The 20328-nt window shown below is 43.2% G+C and overlaps 1 protein-coding gene across 1 annotated transcript in view; it reads left to right on the top strand.

The window, feature by feature from the left end:
* The window catches only part of LOC128345635 (bis(5'-adenosyl)-triphosphatase-like), a gene marked incomplete at its 5' end in the record, with an annotated part of 348887 nt that overhangs the window by 189758 nt on the left and 138801 nt on the right, over positions 1-20328 (top strand). The gene's annotated exons all lie outside the window — the stretch shown is intronic.

Raw genomic sequence — 20328 nt, 5'->3', positions numbered from 1 at the left:
ATGTAGAAAATGTGTCTCTTGTAAATTGACCCTGAATTTTCCATCCATGACTGGGATATCTGAGAGTTAGAGTCAATAATAAAAGAACAGCACACTGCTTGTGACAGGAAGGGGCAAATTACAATGATTTCTTAGTCTGGCAGGGGCTGGTTTTGGCCCTGGCAGAACTTGGCTGTGTGCTTCTGTTGCAAATTCCTCTGTCTAGTGTGGCAAACTAATGCATCCTCCTCCCTCCTGGTGTCAAAGTAAGCACTAGTGTGGTGAATGCACATATATCCCATCATGAGCCAACAGTCATCACAGGACAAAGGATGGCAGAAATCATTCACTGGTTTATAGACTGCCCCCCTTCCCCCCCACCGCCACCTTCTTCTTCCCCTATTTTGCTAATGGCTATTTGGGCAGGTGATCCTCTAGGACAAAGTCATGTTTTTTTTTAAAGCATGAGATGAGACAGAGAAAATGACACTTGGAATCCTCACATAACTCCTGACTGTTGTTCTAAGTCTTTAACAGAGATGGCTCATGTTTTCAGGTTTTGATCAACAACCATGTCTAGATGATACAGTGTTCCTTTTAACAGGGATTTCCAGATATTGTTGACTACAAGTCCCATCATCCCTGTTTGGATAGGGGTGCAATTTCAGCGCAATTTCAGTGCTTGCCCTAGGCGCTATTTTTCCTAGATGCGCCTCTGGTCATTCCACAAGTTGCCAGAACCTAAGGGGTATACTCGTGGGTTAAATGGGCCGTAAGCCAGAATTTGGCTTTTTAAAAGCCAGATCTGGCCACCTAGTACACATGTACCTGTCAGTAATGAAGTGCTGAGTGACCATGTCAGGTGCAGGCAGATGTGGACCAGCAGCCATTGGATCACTGAGTTATGATGGGTCTTCTTCCTTCATGCAAAATATCCTGGAGAAATTCTGGAGAGTGAGATTGGCTTGTCCTTTTTTGAACAAACAGTGGGGACCATGACAACATGGCAAGACTGAGAATGGCATATTCAAAAAGTTTCATGGGAAACAGCCCCTTCTACTTTCTTTAGAAAAGAATGACTTCTTTTAAAAAGCACTGAATACTGGGAAGAAATTATTTCTTGGCTGTTACAAATTAAATAATTCATACATGGTTTGCAGAAGTTGCTCAATATAATTTTTTAATTAGAAAAGCTTTAAAAGAGGCAATAACATCCTACTGGGCCGATGGGTTCTCTGGATCTGTTTTTGACTCATGTAATATTTATTAAAACACCATTAAGGTGTAAATGAGAAGCAGCTATACAGGTATGTGAGTATGGTATATCTCCTAATTGGAATGTTCCCACTGTTTCCCTCCCCCGCCCCCAAATTCTTTAAAGTAATTTATGATTTTTCACACCATTGGAAGCTAGTGGGAGGCTTAATCTTGCAGTAGTTAGTAAAAAATAACACCTCCGTCCCAAAACTAGCTTGTAAATGAGGCTCATATCATTAGGCAACTAGATGGCTTTTTCTGTTTGTATATGGATTCTGAAGAATGCTGTTTGCATGCCCCTTTGCATCTGTCGGTAATCTGATGAGGTTGTCATTAGCAAACTATCTATCATGATTGTGGGCAGGAGTGTAGGAACCATGGAGCAAGGAGGATGATTATCCCCTGGCCACCAGACTCTGGGGGAGCCACCAAAGCACCCCCTCGCCCTCGGCCAGGGCACCCCTTTGCTCTCTCCTGTATGCAACTGTGAACGAAGCGCTCACAGGCTGGGAGTGTGAAGCATGCACCCCTCCTCTCCCCAGTCAGTGTTTCACTGAAATGCTGGCTGTACTGGGAGTGGGGGAGCCCAGCCAGCCAGCATTTCAATGGGAGGATGGGAGAGGATCCGAATGGTCCCTGGTCCCTGTGTGATGTCAGATGCAAGAGGACAGGGCCAATGCCGATGATAGGGCCCATCAACCCCGGAAGAGCTTCCCATCACCAGTCAGCAGTTTGTTGTATCCCATTTGGATGGGAGATTACATGTGAGCACTGTAAGATCCCCTTAGGGGAGAGGGCCATAGCTCAGTGGTATAGTATCTGCATGCAGAAGGTCCCAGGTTCAATCTCTGACATCTCCAGGTAGGACTGTGAGAGACCCCTGTCTGAAACCTTGGAGAGCCACTGCCAGTCAGTGTCAACAATACTGAACTAGATTGACCAGTAGTCTGACTTGCTGTAAGGTAGCTTCTTGCAGTATGTTCCCAGGAGTAGCAGCAGTGGAAAAAGAAAAACTGGAACTGGTTGAAGTGTTTCTTCAACCTATTCACAAATCAGAAAAGGCATTCACCTCACTGTATTGCACAAGGACAAGCAAACGAAATGCCAGAGTGGGGTTGTCAGCTAGGGACTTAAATAGGGGACATGCAACTGTTTTGGAGACCAAATGACTTTTTTGCATTGGGAAGAATAGAGACTATTTTGGGGACCAAACTTTTTTTTTTTTTGGTGGTCCAAAGTTCTGGGGAGCTGCTGGAACATTTTGTTCATTCAGAACACTTTGGTCTCATGAGCAGCTCCTCTTCCTCTGTCTCCTTCCTCTTCCTACTGACCATCCATCCAGTGGGGAAGCCAGAGGGGAGGTTCTGCTTCAGTGGCAGGTTGCAGAGCCACATGATGCAGGAGCACAGATCAGTGGGCCCGGCAGGTACAGCTTGCTTCCTTCATGTGGTGGCAGCAGTGAGAAGTTAGAAGTTAACTAACTAACCTTTCACAGTTAGCAGCTACGCCTGCTAACTGAGTAAAAGGGAACCATTTAAAGTGGTGAATCTCTTCTGTTTATCACGGGGAGAGCAACTGAACCTTTCCAACTCCAGCACAGCATTCCTGTAGTTGCTGATGCTGGTGTTTCTTTTTAGATTGTGAACCTTTTGGGGACAAGGAAGCATCTTATTATTTATTTTTCTATGAAACCCACAGTGAAACAACAACAAAAATAAACAAAACAAACACGTTTAGTAAGAACTAATCAGCCTACTTTCCTTTCGCTGTGTCTGCAATTTGGTGCAAATCGAGGTCCACAAGTTAGATCTCTTGTGCCTCAAATGTTCATGTGCCCACCACCTTGGATCGGGGTGGATGTCATCATTACAGACTTCACCACTGAGGTGTCCCTGTGTGTCACTCACTACAGCTGTTCCAAATTTGGTTCAAATTGGTTGGACAGTCCTCAAGTTAGTGCACTTGCACCTCAAAGGTTTATGCATCTGCCATCTTGGATCGGGGTGGGTGACATCATCACAGACTACACCATTGGGGCATCCCTATGTGTCTTTTCAACTGTAGCAAAGTTGGTTCAAATCAGTTAGACTGTCCACAAGTTAGTGCACTTGCACCTCAAAAGTTTGCATGTCCACCATCTTGAACTGCGGGGGGGGGGAATGACATTGTCACAATCTTTGCCATTGAGGTGTCGCTATGTGTCCCTACAGCTGTAGCAAATTTGGTTCAAATTGGTTAAGCGGTTCATGAGTTAGCCCACTTGTACCTCAAAAGTTTACGTATCTGCCATCTTCAATTGGGGTGGATGACATCATCACAGACTACATCATAGAGGTGTCCCTATGTATCACTCACTGCAACTGTACCTAATTTGGTTTAAATTGGTTAGACAGTATACACATTAGCTGTTCACGCAGCCTCCCTCTTGAATTGGAGTGGATGACATAATCACACACCACACCATTTGGGCATCCCTGTGTGTCCATACAACTGCAGAAAATTTAGTTCAATTCGGGTAGGCAGTTCACAAGTTAGCCCACTCTGCCTCAAAAGTTTACGAGTCTGCCATCTTGGATCGGGGTGGATGACATCATCACAAGCTATGTCGTTGAGGTGTCCCTATGTGTCACTCAATGCAATTGTACCTAATTTGGTTTGAATTGGTTAGACAGTCCACAAATCAGCTTCATCACAAACTACGCCGTCGAAATGTCCCTATGTGTCCCTACAACTGTACCCTGTTTGGTTCATATTGGTCCAGGTGTTGCAAAGTTGATAGGGGTGGGGGTGGGGACACATGGATACACACACAGAATGCCAGGTGATCTCATAAGCCTCCTGGAAAGTTGGCTAACAAAAAACCATTGTGAAACTTTCTGATAAAAAGCCATATATAAATGTTTCTAGTCATACAGAACAGTAAGTGAGTGGGTGACTGTGCATGCACCACTGCACCAGCATGCAAAGAGGCTGGCTTAGCTGCTAGCTGGCTGCTGAGCCTCAAGCCAAGAGGTAATGTTGCTGGTGTGGCTGGGGAAAGCAAGCTGGGTGACCCATGAGGGAGGAGGATAGAGGACTTGGGGATTAACCTAACCAGGGATGTGTGTGATAAACCTAACCAGGGGATGAATTTACAGCTAAGAAGCAGGGGCCTTTTGAACTCTGCACCTAGACAGCAGACTGAGCAGACCTACAGCTTGCCTGGATATCAGCTTCACAATGGTGAGCTGTATTTATACTCCAGTTTGTATCAAACGGTGCATATCTATCTATCTATCTATCTATCTATCTATCTATCTATCTATCTATCTATCTATCTATCTATCATATTTTTATACCACCTGATATGTAAATCTCTAGGCGGTGTACAAATCCCAACATTAAAATCAAAGCTTATGATACATAAAAAATGATAAAAAAATATAAAATGAATTATTAAAATTATTAAAATTCTAATTAAAAGCTTGCGAGAACAGGAAACTCTTGAAGGTCTTCCTGAAAACAAAGAAAGAAGATGCACTTATTTCAGCAGGGAGCATATTCCAAAGCCCTGGGGCAGCCTCAGAGAAACTCCGGGCCTAAGTCGCCACCAGACAAGCTGGTGGCAAGCATAACAAGACCTCTCCAGAAGATTGTAAAAGGAGGGAGGGTTCATGACAAAGGAGGCACTTTCTTAAATAGCCCAGTCCCAAGCCATTAAGGGCTTTATAGGTAATAACCAGCACTTTGTATTTCACACGGAAACATAATCGGCATATATAATACCAATAAACATATGCAAGTTTTATGCAAAGTGGAGACTTTTTTGGTGAAAAGCATCCTATATTTCCACTCTTTTGATGATGGATATTGACTTTTTTCACCACCTGGTCCTGACAACCCTATGCCAGAGTCACCACACATCTGCTTTGCCTGCTGGCCTTGACAAATGTGATGTAACTCAGTCCAGATCCAGGGATCTTGTAATTTGGTCTACATATTGCAAGATCATGTTCAGATGGAAAGGGTTATTGTTTGGGGGCTTGTTCGTACTTCTGATTTCATTCTCAGTGAGAAGAAAAGGAAGCAGCACTTTGGGGGAAATGAGGTGTGGTGGAAAGAACCAATGTCACTCCTTATGCTTTTTGGGCTGCATGGTTCATGCTTTTCACACTGTGGCCCAAATCTGATGTGAGGGCAGGCAAGGGATCTGAATGGGATCTGAATGTGCAGAATTTAATTGTGTGGCTGGGATGGGGGGAACATTCAAAAGGGGGAAGCTTGAACTGCAAACTGCCCCTGTTCCATCCATCCAGCTCCCCTGTTTCATCAGAGGTGGCCCCATCCTCCCCCCAACTGCCACCACAGAGTGACGGTTGCCAGAACCTAAGGGGTATACTCGTTGGTCAAATGGGCCATAACCCAAAATTTGGCTTAAAATTTGGCCGGCGGAGCAACCGTCTTGATTTGGGAAGACAAGAGATGAGATCAAAGCTTAAAGAGCACAGCACTTACAGGTGTAAACATGTTGCTTGTATGGTTCTTGACTTATGCTCTCAATTAATCCGCTTTGGGAAGTTCACCTGAAAAGTAGTATATACATGCTTAATCATCATCATCATCTATTTCTTCTATTCTGCTATCCCCTGGTATTGCTATGTCGATTATTTTGACTTGTTTTTCTTTCTTCTCAACTACAGTTATTAATAATTATTAATAATTAATAACTGTAGTTGAGAAGAAAGAAAAATAAGTCAAAATAATCGGAATAGCAATACCAGGGGATAGCAGAATAGAAGAAATAGAAGAAAAGAAATAGAAAAAATCACAAAATACAAGGATCTACAAATTGAAATTGAAAGGCTGTGGCAGAAGAAGACCAAAATAATCCCAGTAGTAATTGGCGTCCTAGGTGCAATTCCAAAAGATCTTGAAGAGCACCTCAACACCATAGGAGCCACAGAAATCACCATCAGCCATTTATAAAAAGCAGCTTTACTGGGAACAGACTATATTCTGTGACAATATCTATAACAACAACAATATTGATAACAAAATTCAGCCATCCCAGGTACTTGGGAAGGACTCAAATGTCTGGATAAAACAAACCAGTCAATAACACCTGCCTGACTGTGTAAACAAGACATCGTAGTAGTAGTAGTAGTAGTAGTAAAAAACCTGGCTCCATTTTAAGTAAGGTCCAGCTGCCTTCAAGCTCAAATGGAGTTTGCAAGCTCAACTCAAAATGGAGTTTGAAGCCACAAAGATGCCCCATGGAGCCTCTCCTGGCCTGCTTTCCCGTCCTCTGACACTTATCTCCTGCCCCAAGGTAAGGCTTTCTTTCTATGGGAAGGTAGGGGATTGACAGGGAGGGCAAAGAAACGGCTAATAGAGGGAGGCAGGCTTGGGGGAAGTTCAAGAAGTTTAGGGAAGGTGGAAAGGATTGGGCTTTTTGAGTGCTCAAACCAAATACTTAAAAATAAAACTCCCCTAGTGATGAACAAAATTAAGACCCTTTGTCTAAGCAAAACTCTGGAAATGTTGCAAATCCAGTCCTATAATAAGCATTAGCATGTACTGCATCCCAGGGTTAGATCTGCTGTCAAATTGGCACAACTGTCAGCTTCAGGGTGTTGGAATTATTTCCAGCACGCTATACTAACATCTTAGTACTAGTGGATTGGTCTGTAAATCTGCTTAAGTCTGAATGACCTAGATTATGAATGAATTCTTTTTTTAAAAAACAACAACAACATAGGTTTCTCCCATTCCTACACATGGCCCTTGGAGCTGCTGCTTGTTGCAAGATGCCCACCCTACTAAATATTCAGAGCCTCATAGGAATTAGTAAGTTCTGTAGTGGAAAAATCTGTCTCAGTGTTGACTCTTCAGTCTGGCCATTTGTCAGTGTTTGGGTGAAAAGTGTTCACTTTTTCCCTTGGGAAAATGCCATTCATTTGTTTTTGTTCCTATAAGATCCACTGACAGATTTTCAGGCTGTTCTCGTGTGTGCAGTCTAAAGCCCAGCGCCACCTAGCCCAGCTGTTTAACCCAGCTTTTAGCTGGGGTTAAAGGCTAGAGTAAGCTCTAGGATCGTGTGTTTGCTGGGGCTGTGCTCAGCCCCACCGGACACAGAGATGGGTGCTTAGAATGCCTGTCTCCTGGGTAAATTCCACAATGAACCATGCTTGGCACGTGGTTCATTGTGGGATACATGGAGCCTGGGATGCATCGGTCTGGCTCTGGCCCTCTGGAGCTCGACCGTCTGGGAGCACAGTCCGCATTCCCAGTGCACCTTTACTGATCTTTTTGGGGAGAAGGTTCGGTTTGTGCAACCTTCCCCCACCTGCCCGGTAGGCTGTGTTAATATCTCCCTTGTCTTTCAACTGCACTATGTCAGAATGATTATGGATCATTTAAGCACATCCCTGCCTTTTTCATTAGCGACAAGGCAATAAATAAATAAATAAATGCTGCCTTGTATACCGCAGAGAGTTTATGCATAAATTCCTTGATTGGATCAAAGTGATTTGATTTACAAGAGATATGTGAGGGTGGATATTTTAATTGGAGCCTTAATTTAAAAAAAAGAAGTCCATAAGTTATAGGCATATTTTTAGTCAGTAACTTCAGAGGTTAGAGTAGCTGGGCTTGGAATGGCTCATTAACTATAATAGCTTAGCCTCCTCATTGTCTGATGAGCTTAACTTTACATCTCTCCTGTAAATTGGTAAGTGACATGGACTCCATTTTTATGGAGGGCTTAGGTCTTCAAGTATTATAATGAGTCTTTCTAGAATACCACTTGTCAATTGCCGTATAATTTATGGCTCTGGGCATTTATTTATGAATTTGCAAATTGTGGATGAAAGAGGAATTTTGCTAAGGATGCTTCAGCCTAGCTTAGAAAGTTGTTGTCCTAAACATCCAGTTAAATTTGTGTCATGATAATTTCAGAGACAGTGGTGGTGACAGTGCCACCCAGCTGAAGTGCTAATATGCTGAGCCTGCACACTTCTCATCTGCATCAAAACTACAACTTCTGTTGCCCATATTTAAGCAGAAGCCTTTATTATTTATGTGCCTATCTATCTATCTATCTATCTATCTATCTATCTATCTATCTATCTATTTCTATAGTACCTGATCTCTCTCTATCTAGACAGTGTACTTAATCCAAGTTACAACAATTAAAGCAGTTTCGCATAATAAAAACAATTAAAAACAATTCACAGAGTAAAACAAAACCATTTCAGAGAGTAAAACAATTAAACAGTTTAAAATTAGTTTTAATTAAAAGCCTGAGAAAACAGTTGTGTCTTAACGGCCTTTTTAAAAACTATCAGAGATGGAGAAGCTCTTATTTTGACAAGGAGTGCATGCCAAAGCCCTGGGGCAGCCGCAGAGAAGGCCCAGCCCCCAGTCACCACCAGACAAGCTGACAGCAACCGTAACCAGACTTCCCCAGGTGATCTTAATCGGCGGCAGAATTCATGTCAAAGAAGGTGGTCTCTTAAGTACCCTGGACCTAAGCTGTTCAGGGCTTTATAGGAATCAACATCTTTTCCTGTTGATTCCAGAGAGGTAGCAGTTGGTATCCAAACCAGTCATTTTCACTTGTGTTAGACAGTCTGATTGTAGATACTTGTGCCATTGCCTGCAATGCAATGAAACATGGGAATTTAGGGTTTGCTGCTTTGAGTAGGGTGTGTGTACTGGTACAATACAGGTTTCCAGGTACAAGTGACTGTACAGTCTTGTAGGAAGGGCTTTGGTAGCTCTCCCGCAATGTGTTCCCATGGGCAGCCATTCCATGCCAGTGTGCTCCTTATCATGGCGGGGGAGATGGTAATGACAATGTCGGCAGTGATGGCCTCCCTCCAGAGGTAGCAGCATACCTCTGCAGCTAGCAGCAGGGGTGGCTGGCTGGTGGAGGAGGGAGGGTGGGAAAGCTGCAAGGTGGCCCCTCTGAGGTCACTCCAGAGGCAGGGTGTATTAGGTGAGAGGGGTAGACTGAAGAGACAGTAATAGGCATGACTGGCTGAGGGACTTGATAGGGTGTGGTAAAGAAGGACTCAGAAGCTGCCTGGGAGAGTTTCTAGCACTGAGTGATGAACACCTCCATAAACCTGGCTGCCTGTTGGATGTTCAGAATGGACTGGAAAACCATACCTGTGCAAATGCTTTGAAGAATAAAATCTGATGGATAGAGGCTGCGAGGTATATGTTGTAGTGGAGGTGATAATGGTGCTACTCTTGATGAATCACTGTTCAGCGCAGCACTTAGACCCATCATGTTTTGGAAATCCAAGAGGGAGAGAGAATGCAGGCTCCTGCCTTGGAATTGCTGTGTTTGTATTTTAACATTTCAGTTACATGCATATATCTAAAAGTAGACTGAAACAGAACACTTCAAATTGCTTAATGGTGCCATGCGTTAAGGCTTTATTATGCTTTGTACATTCAGATCAACCATCTCCTGCTTAGCTTGCTTGAAGAGTATGTGATTAAGATTTATTTTTAAATCACAATTCGGTAGTTTGAATCCAAGTTCTTGCAGTAGATTTTGCAAAAAGAGAAAATGAGTCTGATTTCATACATCTTGATTTCAGTGTATTTTCATTAAAAATTCAAATTTATTTTATTCATTCATTCATTCATTCATTCATTCATTCATTCGATTTCTATACTGCCCTTCCAAAAATGGCTCGGAGCAGTTTAGAAAAATAACAAACAAGATGGATCCCTGTCCCCAAAGGGCTCATAATCTAAAAAGAATCATAAGACAGACACCAGCAACAGTCACTGGAGGTACTGTGCTGGGGGTGGATAGGGCCAGTTACTCTCCCCCCGTAAATTAAGAGAATCACCATGTTCAAAGGTGCCTATTTGCCAAGTTAGCAGGGGCTCCTGCTTAGCTTGCTTGGAGAGTATGTGATTAAGATTTATTTTTAAATCACAATTCGGTAGTTTGAATCCAAGTTCTTGCAGTAGACTTTGCAAACTGAGAAAATGAGTCTGACTTCATCCATCTTGATTACGGTGTATTTTCATAAAAATTTCAATTATGCTTTCTTGTGGGGATGCCTGTACCCTATTTATGTTGTGTTCAATGCATGTACGATTTGTGTGCAGTGTACATATGTACAGAACTGCACGCAGTTATTCACGCATTATGTTGATGCATATACGGCGCTACTTGCATTTGAAAGGGTCTGTACCCAGGTTCACATTCAAAAATGAATGCATGTACAATCATTCACACAAAAACATGTGCATGTGTACATACACCAATTGCTGTAAGAGCTTCACCATTACTAGCAGCCTTTAGAAATGTTCTCAAGACACATGTATTTATTCAAGCCTTTGATGAGCTTTAATATGATTTTGCTGTTTTACTGTTCTTTTAAACTGTTTTTAGCATTCTGTGTGTGTGTCTGTGTGCCTCGAAAAACTGCCCAGACACACAAGTTTTGGGCGGTATAGAAATGTAATTGTTGGGGTTTCCTCCCGTTCTCCCTGAGACAGGCCAGCCGGTAAGTGCCGAAAGAAGCTGGGGGGCCCATATGCCAGGACAGCCCCGGCAATTACCTCTCAGAAGTCAGAGAGGTTTCAGAGAGACTTGCCACAGATGCCGACAGACGGGCAGGCATTGCCCAGGAGGCAGCATATTGGTGGAGAGAGACTATCCATGAAAGCAGCTTCACAGATGCAAGCAGCTGGAGGCATGATAAGGCAGGGGGTGGAGTTGGGAATGAGCCCCCTGTGGTTAAATTCAGATATCTGTGGGTTGAGGGGTGGTGTTGGAGGTCATTTCCAGCCACCATTTTGTGGAGAAGAGCCACTTTGTGTCTTGTTTGTTCAAAAAGAACCACACACACACAACCTGCATTTTTTTGCTGAATTCTGGGGACTTGGGGACTTTTGGACTTTCGTGGGGCATCCTTGTACTCCTGAAGCCCAGCAGAGCGCAGTTGGGCACTTTATTTTCCCTGTTACAATGTGGTTTTTTTGGTGCTTATAGTTTTGGGTTTTTTTTAAATCTAGGAACCTAACCCCTGCAATCCCATAGACTCAATGCCTCATTAGCCGCGGTTTTGTTACCCACGGTAATCTGCAGGCACAGAACCCCTGCGGATAATGAGGTCTTCATGTATAGCCATTTAATCTCATTAGCCTGGCTGAGACTTTGTAGACCATATTGTAATGTGATATTTGACTTTATAATGTCATGGATGCTAATAAACCAAATCACATAAACAGAGTCAAATAATTAAAACAACACCAGCACCACATTTTTAATTCTGAAGCTCTGTAAAGCGTACAGCAAGTTTCTTTCCAATGCAGTTTCAGTTTCATATGATGCATCGACATTTGTTTGGATATTAAACATGGATCTAATATAGAGTGTATTTGTACTATTAAACATGATAGTGGTCTTCCACAGGCTAGGAATAATAATAATAATAATAATTCTTGATGTCTCTGTTGCTTTATAGAGACCCCTGCAGGTAACTGGGATGTTTGAGAGTTGCAAGTTCACACCCTTGGTAGAGTTTTATCTTTCCTTTCTTTTCATTCTTTATTTATAATTCTTACCAAATAGAAAAAGAGTGTTATTATACAGAGTTCCCTGAGGATAGTCAATTGCTTTCAGCAAAACAACCCACAACACACTGGGAGGTCAGCTGGAAAACCTGTTTTAATGCTTCCATGCACTGTTTAAAGATACAATATTCACCTTCTATCCAGATTTGCAGGGTTATTCATAACAGCTGAGGACCAGGCTTTCTGGACTGATTTAACCAAGGCTGGCCCATTCATGAAGCAACCTAAAGCAAGCAACTCACGCCAGGTGGGAATTTTGGAATGCATTTTGAGGGCAGGTGTGGCGGCCCCTCTTTTCCTCTTGGTGGCGGCAGCAACAACAACAACAACAACACAGAGCTGATTAGGGATGTGCACGAGCTGTTGGTGCACCTGCCAGCAGGGGGGAAGCAGTTCCCTTTAAAAGCAGGCAAGAAGCTCCTTGCCTGCTTTTTAAGGGAACCGCTCCCCACCCCATCGAGCCAGTTCGAACACCAGCATCCGATCCGGTTCAGCGGTTCCCAGAGGAGGAACCGACTTGTGCAAATCCCTAGAGCTGATTACCATGGCTGCACTTGGGCCTTCTCTTCCCCTGTGCTCCATCCGGTCCTGTTTGCCTTGCCTTGCTTCACCTCACCTCCTTTCCAACATTAAACTGAGCGTGCACTCACTGCAGTTAGGGCTCTACTCTTCCACCTGCAATCTCTTCTCTTTCCAGCCAATTGGTGGATCTGAGTGGCAGAATACAGCCCCAACCATGCATGGTAACTGGTTAGAAGAGTAGGATAGGTTCAGCAACACAGAGGAAAAGTGTCAATCTTAATGTCCAAATCTGGATAGAAGGTGGGTATTGTATCTTTAAACAGTGCATGGAAGCATTAAAACAGGTTTCCCAGTTGACCTCCCAGTGTGTTGTGCGTTGTATTGCTGAGAGCAAATGACTATCCTCAGGGAACTCTGTACAATAACACTCTTTTTCTATTTGGCAAGAGCTATAAATAAAGAATGAAAAGAAAGGAAAGATAAAACTCCACCAAGGGTGTGAACTTGCAACTCTCAAACATATATCTTATTTATCCATCTTATTTATTTATTATTTCTCTGTGTCATTATTTCTTCCATTTTTGGAAGGGCGGTATAGAAATTGAATAAATAATAATAATAATAAATAATAACATGAAAAAGGACAACAATAGGAGACTGAACCCGGTTGGACGGGGGGCAGAAAGCCTGTGTGGGTGAGAGAGCGGGGTGGATTGTCACCTTCATGTGTGTTTGTTTGTTTATTTAATAAATTTGTATACTGCTGAAGTCTCTAGCCAGTTTACAGCATAAAACAAACCAAGAATAAAACAAACCAAGAATTTAACAATTACAACATATAAAAACCAGATTAAAATAAGTATAAAAACACCAACTAACTAAAAAGCTTGGCTGAAGAGATGTGTCTTCAGTTGTTTCCTAAAAGCCAGCATGGATGGAGCAGCTCTCATCTCAGCAGGAAGTGCATTCCATAGTCCTGGGGCAACTGCAGAGAAGGCATGGCAACATTGTTTGAGAGTAAAGCCATAAAGCATGAACAGAAGAGGCATATTTTTATTTTTATGTATAATAATTATATTGCCCATCTGACTCTCCCTTACTCTATAGCTATTGCTCACATATAAATTTATCCTCCAGGAAGTCCTTATTGAACACCACCATCCTAGAGGCAGCGAAGAAACTGGAGGAGGGGTCTATTCAAAAGAGAATTTGAGTAACTTCTTGAGATTCCTCACAATTGCTCAGAACTTCCACATAGCCATCATAATAATGATCCAGTGATAGACCTCTACTCCATGAACATGTCTAATTCTCTTCTTTAATTTATTCATTTAATATATGTCCATAACACTTTTTAGATGTATGTCTTCCCAAAGCAGCTAAAGTAAGTAAAGTGTGCTGTCAAATCAATTTCGACTCCTGGCGCCCACAGAGCCCTGTGATTTTTCTTTGGTAGAATACAGGAGGGGTTTACCATTGCCTCCTCCCATGCAGTATGAGATGCCTTTATTTATTTAACATATTTTTATACCACCCCAAACTTACGTCTCTTCCTATATCGCTGCTGCCCAATATAGGACCAGCGGGGATTGGAACTGGCAACTTTCCGCTTGTTAGTCAAGCATTTTCCCGCTGTGCCACTTAAGGTGACTTAAGCAGCTAGCCATTTAAAATAGGACATAAAAGAAGAACTCAATTTGAAAAGAAATCACAAATAAAGAACATGTGCGCACGCGTTTGTATATAATCAGTGTATCTGGTACAATAGAATCAATATATATATATTCAGTATATATATTCAATATATATAATCAGTATATCTTGTACAGTATATTTGGTACAAGATATATAATCAGTATATCTGGTACAAGATATGCGTTATATGTTCAAACCGTTGTAAGCCATCAGCAACCTGGCAGCCGTGAGCAACCTTGCAAGCCAGCTAAACTAAACTAAACTAAATTGGTCTTTTGGCAAAGAGATTCTTACATCAAGAAGATATACTTGTCCACTTGTATGAGCCTGAGATTATGTGAATAACCTGAGTTTACCTAGGGGCATTCCAAGATTGCAGTGGGCCCGGAGAGGAGATTTTAAAATGGGCACCTTGCTGCCTTCCTCTCCTTGTCCTGGCCCCATGTCTCTGCTTCAGAAGAACATTAAGGACATGTGTAATATAGTGTAGCAGATTAACAGAGACAGGAGACTGCAATTACAAGGTGTAAACAACAGCAGAACCAAATAATACAGTAGTATTAACTTTGTGAAATACAAGGGGGCAATTCATGCTTGCTGGCATCTCCTCCCCTTCTGTGGGTTCCAAAGGAAGCTTCTGTTCCAAGCTTAACAGTTTTTGTCAGGGCTGTCTCATGGCGGGATTTAAGAAAACACACCAATATTTTTCATTTGCTCATTTAAATTGAACAGTAATATGAACAATGCATCACATTAAAAATACAGATGAAATTCAGTGTTATTAATATCAAAATGGGCATATAAACTATCCACATCCTTTTGAACTGAAACATTTCACATCATATCATCTTTAACTGCTCCCCTCCCTGACCTCCTTGCTGTTTCTTCTCCAAAAACCAGCCTCAGCAAACACATTGATCCCCATCCCCTTAATCAGGAGGTGAATTCCACCCCACTTCCTCTTGCAAAGAAGCGTTTAGTACAAAGGACTCCATCTCCAGCACTGCCCATCTCTCAGTAGCAATTTCTCTTCCTCTGCTCTCATGGTCTCCCTTTGTACTGGGAGTAGTATTTACTTCTGAGTAAGTTTGCTCAGGGTTGCAGTCTTCTTCAGGACCACTCATCATTTCACTTTCTAGCAGCAAAGGAACCCAGAAGCCTCTAAGGTTTCATTTGGTCTCTAGTCCACAAAAAGCCTATTCTCCAAAAAAGCTTTAATATCCAAGGTGCCACAAGACTCATCGAGTGGTTTGTTAGATTTGCATACCACTTTTCAATCACTTTAAAGCACAAGTTACATCTTACATCTCCCCACCACTACTCCTGAACCCTCCTTACGTCCGATTGGGTCCATATATTCCAAATCTCTTGCAACTATAATGTATTTGGAAGTGGGCACACACACACATACAGAGGGCCATTGGTTGCCTGAAGCAATGATATACTCGTGCCAGCTCTGCCTGCCTCAGGGACAGGAGAGAGAAAGAGCCGGGAAAGTAGCAGCAGCAGCAAAGAGGGGACAGGATGGGATGGAAGGTCCCCATGGAAGAAAAACACCTGTGGGGTGGAGGAGGAGGGAAAGGAGCGTTGTTGCCATCAAGAAAAGGAGGTGAGGGAGGGAGGGAGGAGAAGGCCTTGGGGATGGTTGAAGGGAAGGAGGCTAGAGCTTTCCCTCCTCCACAAGGACATGTAGAATAAAAAATCAAAGTGTGAGTGCCACCGCTGCCTCCTCCTACATCCTCCCTCCCTCAGATTGTGCAGGAGCCTGGACTTTCTTTCCCGGGCTGCAAGGCGCTCGAAGAAGCGCATAGGGAAGGATAAGGAGAGTTGCAGCCTGGCTACGGCAGCACACAGCACCCCGTGCAAGGCTTGCACCTCACCTCACTCACCTGTTTTCATGGGAGTAGGGAGGGGAAACACACAGAAAGAGAGACAACAAAGTCTCCGGTACAGGTGGCTCTGCTCTGTGTCTCCACACTTGTCTCCAGCACGGGCAGCTCTTCCCTTCCTGCCTTCACTTCTCTCCACTGGCCCTGTCTGTGGAGAGAGGGCAAGGACTGGCCTTGGGGGCCTGTGGGCGAGGAGACATTTGCCTTCCTTTGTCTTATTCATGGTACACCCCTGAGCTTACCACTACAACTGGTGTTCAGAGTCATACTATCTCTGAGCATGGAGGTTCCACATAGGTGTCAGGCCGTTTACTTGCAACTAAAACTTTTTTCTGTAATTGCAATGATCCAGCCACTGAACCCACATTGCTTCCTGCTTTTAAGCATCCTTGATACTGTGGTGGCTTCTTAGGAACTCAAATATAGAGAAGTAGCTACTTGGTGGCAGCTCAGTAAAAGAGGGGAGAGCGCACGGCTTGGGGCGGCTAGGAGGGCGGGTGGTGGTAAGTGGCGACTCTGGCAGCCACACCGGTCAGGTAAGCAGCTTACTTACTCACTCGCTGCCCCCGCCCAGCCATTCCTTACCCCTGAAAGGATCCCCCACCCTCTGTACTCGTAAAGGGGAATTCTTGCCAGATTCCCCTTTACAAGTACATCCCTTGAACTGGTTCGGCCTGGTTTGATGGTCAGACTGGACCAGATCCAGTTCAGGTGGACACAGAACTGAACTGGCCAAACCAATTCCATGCACACCCCTACAGGAAGCCTTCATAGCCTTTCTGCTCAGAAAGGATCCAATAACTAGGGCAGGGTCACAGTGCAGAGCCTGAAAGATCTGCCTTTAGATAAGGCTGTTGCAGTTCAGTGATCTGCCACATGAAGCAGCTATATAAAGAGTCCATAGCTTTCAGCCTCACACCAGACAGCTTCTGATACTCTCCTACCCTGAGAGGGGCAAGTATGGGCCACCAAGAGGAGAGAGAGAGAGATACAAATCTGATACTTGGCAAATGAGTTAAATTAAGCTATTTTATTGTGAAGATAAAATTATTGTAAATCCAGGACCATAAATATCTAGCCCTTTTCTTTACAATGTGAACATAATCAATGCATGAACAGAGACTCTGACCACAAATATTTAGTAGTCCACATAGCCTCACTTAATGTGCAGTGAGTACTCCCAAGGAGTTGTGTATGACATCAGAGCATGATCAGATTCAGAATGTTCACAGCTGTAATGTTTTCGCAAAAACATTAGTGTCGAGGACTCTATTACAGTGATTTGCTGCAACATATTCAAACAGCAGAAAAATTCTGAATGATCTTCTATGTAGAGCTTAGTTGTCCTCACCTACTTGGAACTTGGTAGAAACATTAAGGCAAGGAGGATTTCTCCTTCTGTTTTGCTTTCATAATTAATTGAACTACTAAAGGAAGCCTTTTTGTGCTTTGTAATCCTTCTTTTAGAAAACCACAAAGGACAGCCCCTTCTTTTTTTTTGTTTGGCAAAACATCAAAGGAGGAGATTAACTTGAGATGCAGATAAATTGAATGTGAAAGGAATGTCTAAAAATATTATGAAGCTGAGCATTCTGTTGGTTGCTGGCTGCCCCCTTGTAAGCCAAAATGTTTTAGCATTGATCACATTCAGATAAAATGCAACTTAAGAACATAAGAACAGCCCTGCTGGATCAGGCCCAAGGCACATCTAGTCCAGCACAGTGGCCTACCAGATGCCACTGGAAGCCTACAGCAGAAGTTAAGCGCATGACCTCTGTCTTCCTGTTACTCCCCTGCAACTGGTACTCAGAGGCATCCTGACTTTGAGGCTGGAGGTGGCCTATAGCCCTCCAACTAGTAGCGGTTGATAGACCTCTCATCCATGAAGTTATTCAAACCCCTCTTCAAGCCATCCAGGTTGTTGACTGTCACCACATCTTGTGGCAGAGAATTCCACACGTAGATTTATGCTTTATGTGAAAAAGTATTTCCTTTTGCTGGTCCTAAATTTCCTCGGAATCAATTTCATGGGATGACCCCTGGTTCTAATGTTATGGGAGAAGGAGAAGAATTTCTCTCTATCCACTTTCTCTACTCCATACATGATTTTATATACCTCTATCATGTCTCCCCGCAGTTGTCTTTTTTCTAAACTAAAAAGCCCCAGGTGTAACCTTGCCTCATAAGAAAGGTACTCTAGGCCCCTGATCATCTTGGTTGCCCTCTTCTGCACCTTTTCCAGTTCTACAATGTCCTTTTTTTAGCTGTGGTGACCAGAATTGTACACAGTACTCCAGGTGTGGCAGCACCATAGTTTTGTATAACGGCATTATAGTATTAGCAGTTTTATTTTCAATTTCAGAAGGAAGTCTTCCCTTTTATGGCTTTTGGGTATACAAGCTGACTGGCCTTCTAGTATTGTGGTTTTGAGTAAACTCCATGCATTCTGGAGCAAAGTAACTCTCCTGATTTTCCCTTTCAGCTTTCTTTTCACCATACTCCTCATTTTGGAGAAATTTCCTCTTCTGAAATTCAAAGTGTCTGTGTTAAACTTCTTTTGTGTTTCTCTCCCCACATGTATGCTGAATTTGATAGCAGTATGGTCACTGTTCCATAAAGGGTCAATGACACTGACATCCTGCACCAGGTCCTGGGTGCCACTCAGGCTTCAGTCCAAGGTCATTTCTCTCTGGTTGGTTCCAAGACCAACTGTTCTAGGGCACAATCATTCAGCATATCTAGAAATTTGACCTCTCTGTCATTACCTGACTGTGAATTTACCCAGTCTATGTGTGGGTAATCGAAATCACCCATTATTACAGCCCTGCCTCTCCTTAAAGCTTCCCTGATTTCCTCCTGCAACTCCCAGTCACTGTCAGCGTTTTGATCCAGAGGGCAATAGCACGTCCCCAGCAGCACATTTCCTTTCAGCCTTGTACTGTCACCCACAGGGTTTCTGTGGAGGACTCCAGTCCACCTAAGTTTTCTACTATGTTAGATTCTATCCCTTCTTTAACATACAGTGCTGCTCCACCTCCAAGGCGCCCCTCTCTGACCTTTCTATAGACTTTATATCCAGGGATAACTGTGTCCCACTGGTTCTCACTGTTCCACCATGTTTCTGTTATGCCCGCTATATCTATTTCTGTGTTAGCAACCAAGCATTCCAGCTTACCCATCTTGGCTCGGAGGCTTCTGGCATTGGCATATAAGCACCTATATGCTGAATCTCTTCCCTGGTGTCTGCTATCTTTCTCTTGACTCTTTGACCAGCTTACTTACTTACTTGCTTGCTTTTACTTACTTGCTTGCTTGCTTTTACTTACTTGCTTGCTTGCTTTTACTTACTTGCTTGCCTTTACTTTTACAGATCTATATAGCAGATTGGAGGAACAGGGGAAGAGGAAGACCTCCTCATTCTGAAGGGCTAAATGTTTTTGGTTGTTTCAGTGTTTAACTAATCAATCTTACTCACCACAGTTTTCAGACATGCAAATTGTACTAGACCCATTCAAGACATCACAGGTGAGGCCACTCAAATATCAACAACTCAGATGCTGATATACAGGAGTCAATATCCCTATTCAGACATTATGTTGAACACTTGTGAAATGAATGTACTGTGTACACAGGTAGTTATTCACACATTGGCTGCCTTTGGACATCACGGGAACCCTCAGGCAAACTCACCTCAGGTTGGCCCCTCATGACGTCCAAACAGTTGGAGATGCAGTTCCGGGGCCCATCTGTGGCTCAGATTTCCGCCCCAAGCCTCCGATTAAACTCCCAATTTTAAGTAAGGTTCATTTATCAAACTGAGGGTCCAGAGGCTGCGGTGTGTCATCTTATTTGGGCAACCCGTGCAAACTGGAGTTAAGGGAGGAAGTCTTCCCGTTGCTGAAATTCCATTGGCTGGCATAACTTCCCTCCTTGGTCTTGGAAAGCCTGCATAGCCAGTTTCTGCCCCATTGCAGGCTCCAAGACCACAGCTCTGGCTCATCTGGGAGCATGCAGGGTAATGGGCAAGAAAACCACAGGTTCTGAAGGCAGCCATTATATTGAACATAGATATAGCAGTACAGTTCCTATCTGCACCTGTACCCAAGTTTACAGCCTGTACCCAAGTTTACTTTTTAAATGAACACAGGTATAATCATTCATACAAACAAATGTATGAGTGTACATATATCTGTACACTCGTACAACATAATGTCTGAATAGGACTCTATTTTACATGGGATTGTATTGATATAGAGGATACCTAGCGGCTTCCACAAAACTGTCATCTCATGTTGCAAGTTCTTTGTTTTATTTTGTTGACAAAGCAAAAAATGTTGGAAATAGGAGCCTCCCTCCCTTGCATTAGTTTGTGTGCATGTGCAATCCAGTCACATCCTCT

Source organism: Hemicordylus capensis, chromosome 2, assembly GCF_027244095.1.
Source record: "Hemicordylus capensis ecotype Gifberg chromosome 2, rHemCap1.1.pri, whole genome shotgun sequence".
In the NCBI taxonomy this organism is placed as follows: domain Eukaryota; kingdom Metazoa; phylum Chordata; class Lepidosauria; order Squamata; family Cordylidae; genus Hemicordylus; species Hemicordylus capensis.
The sequence above is the reverse complement of the archived record's forward strand: the minus strand, read 5'-3'. Positions and strand labels throughout refer to the sequence as shown.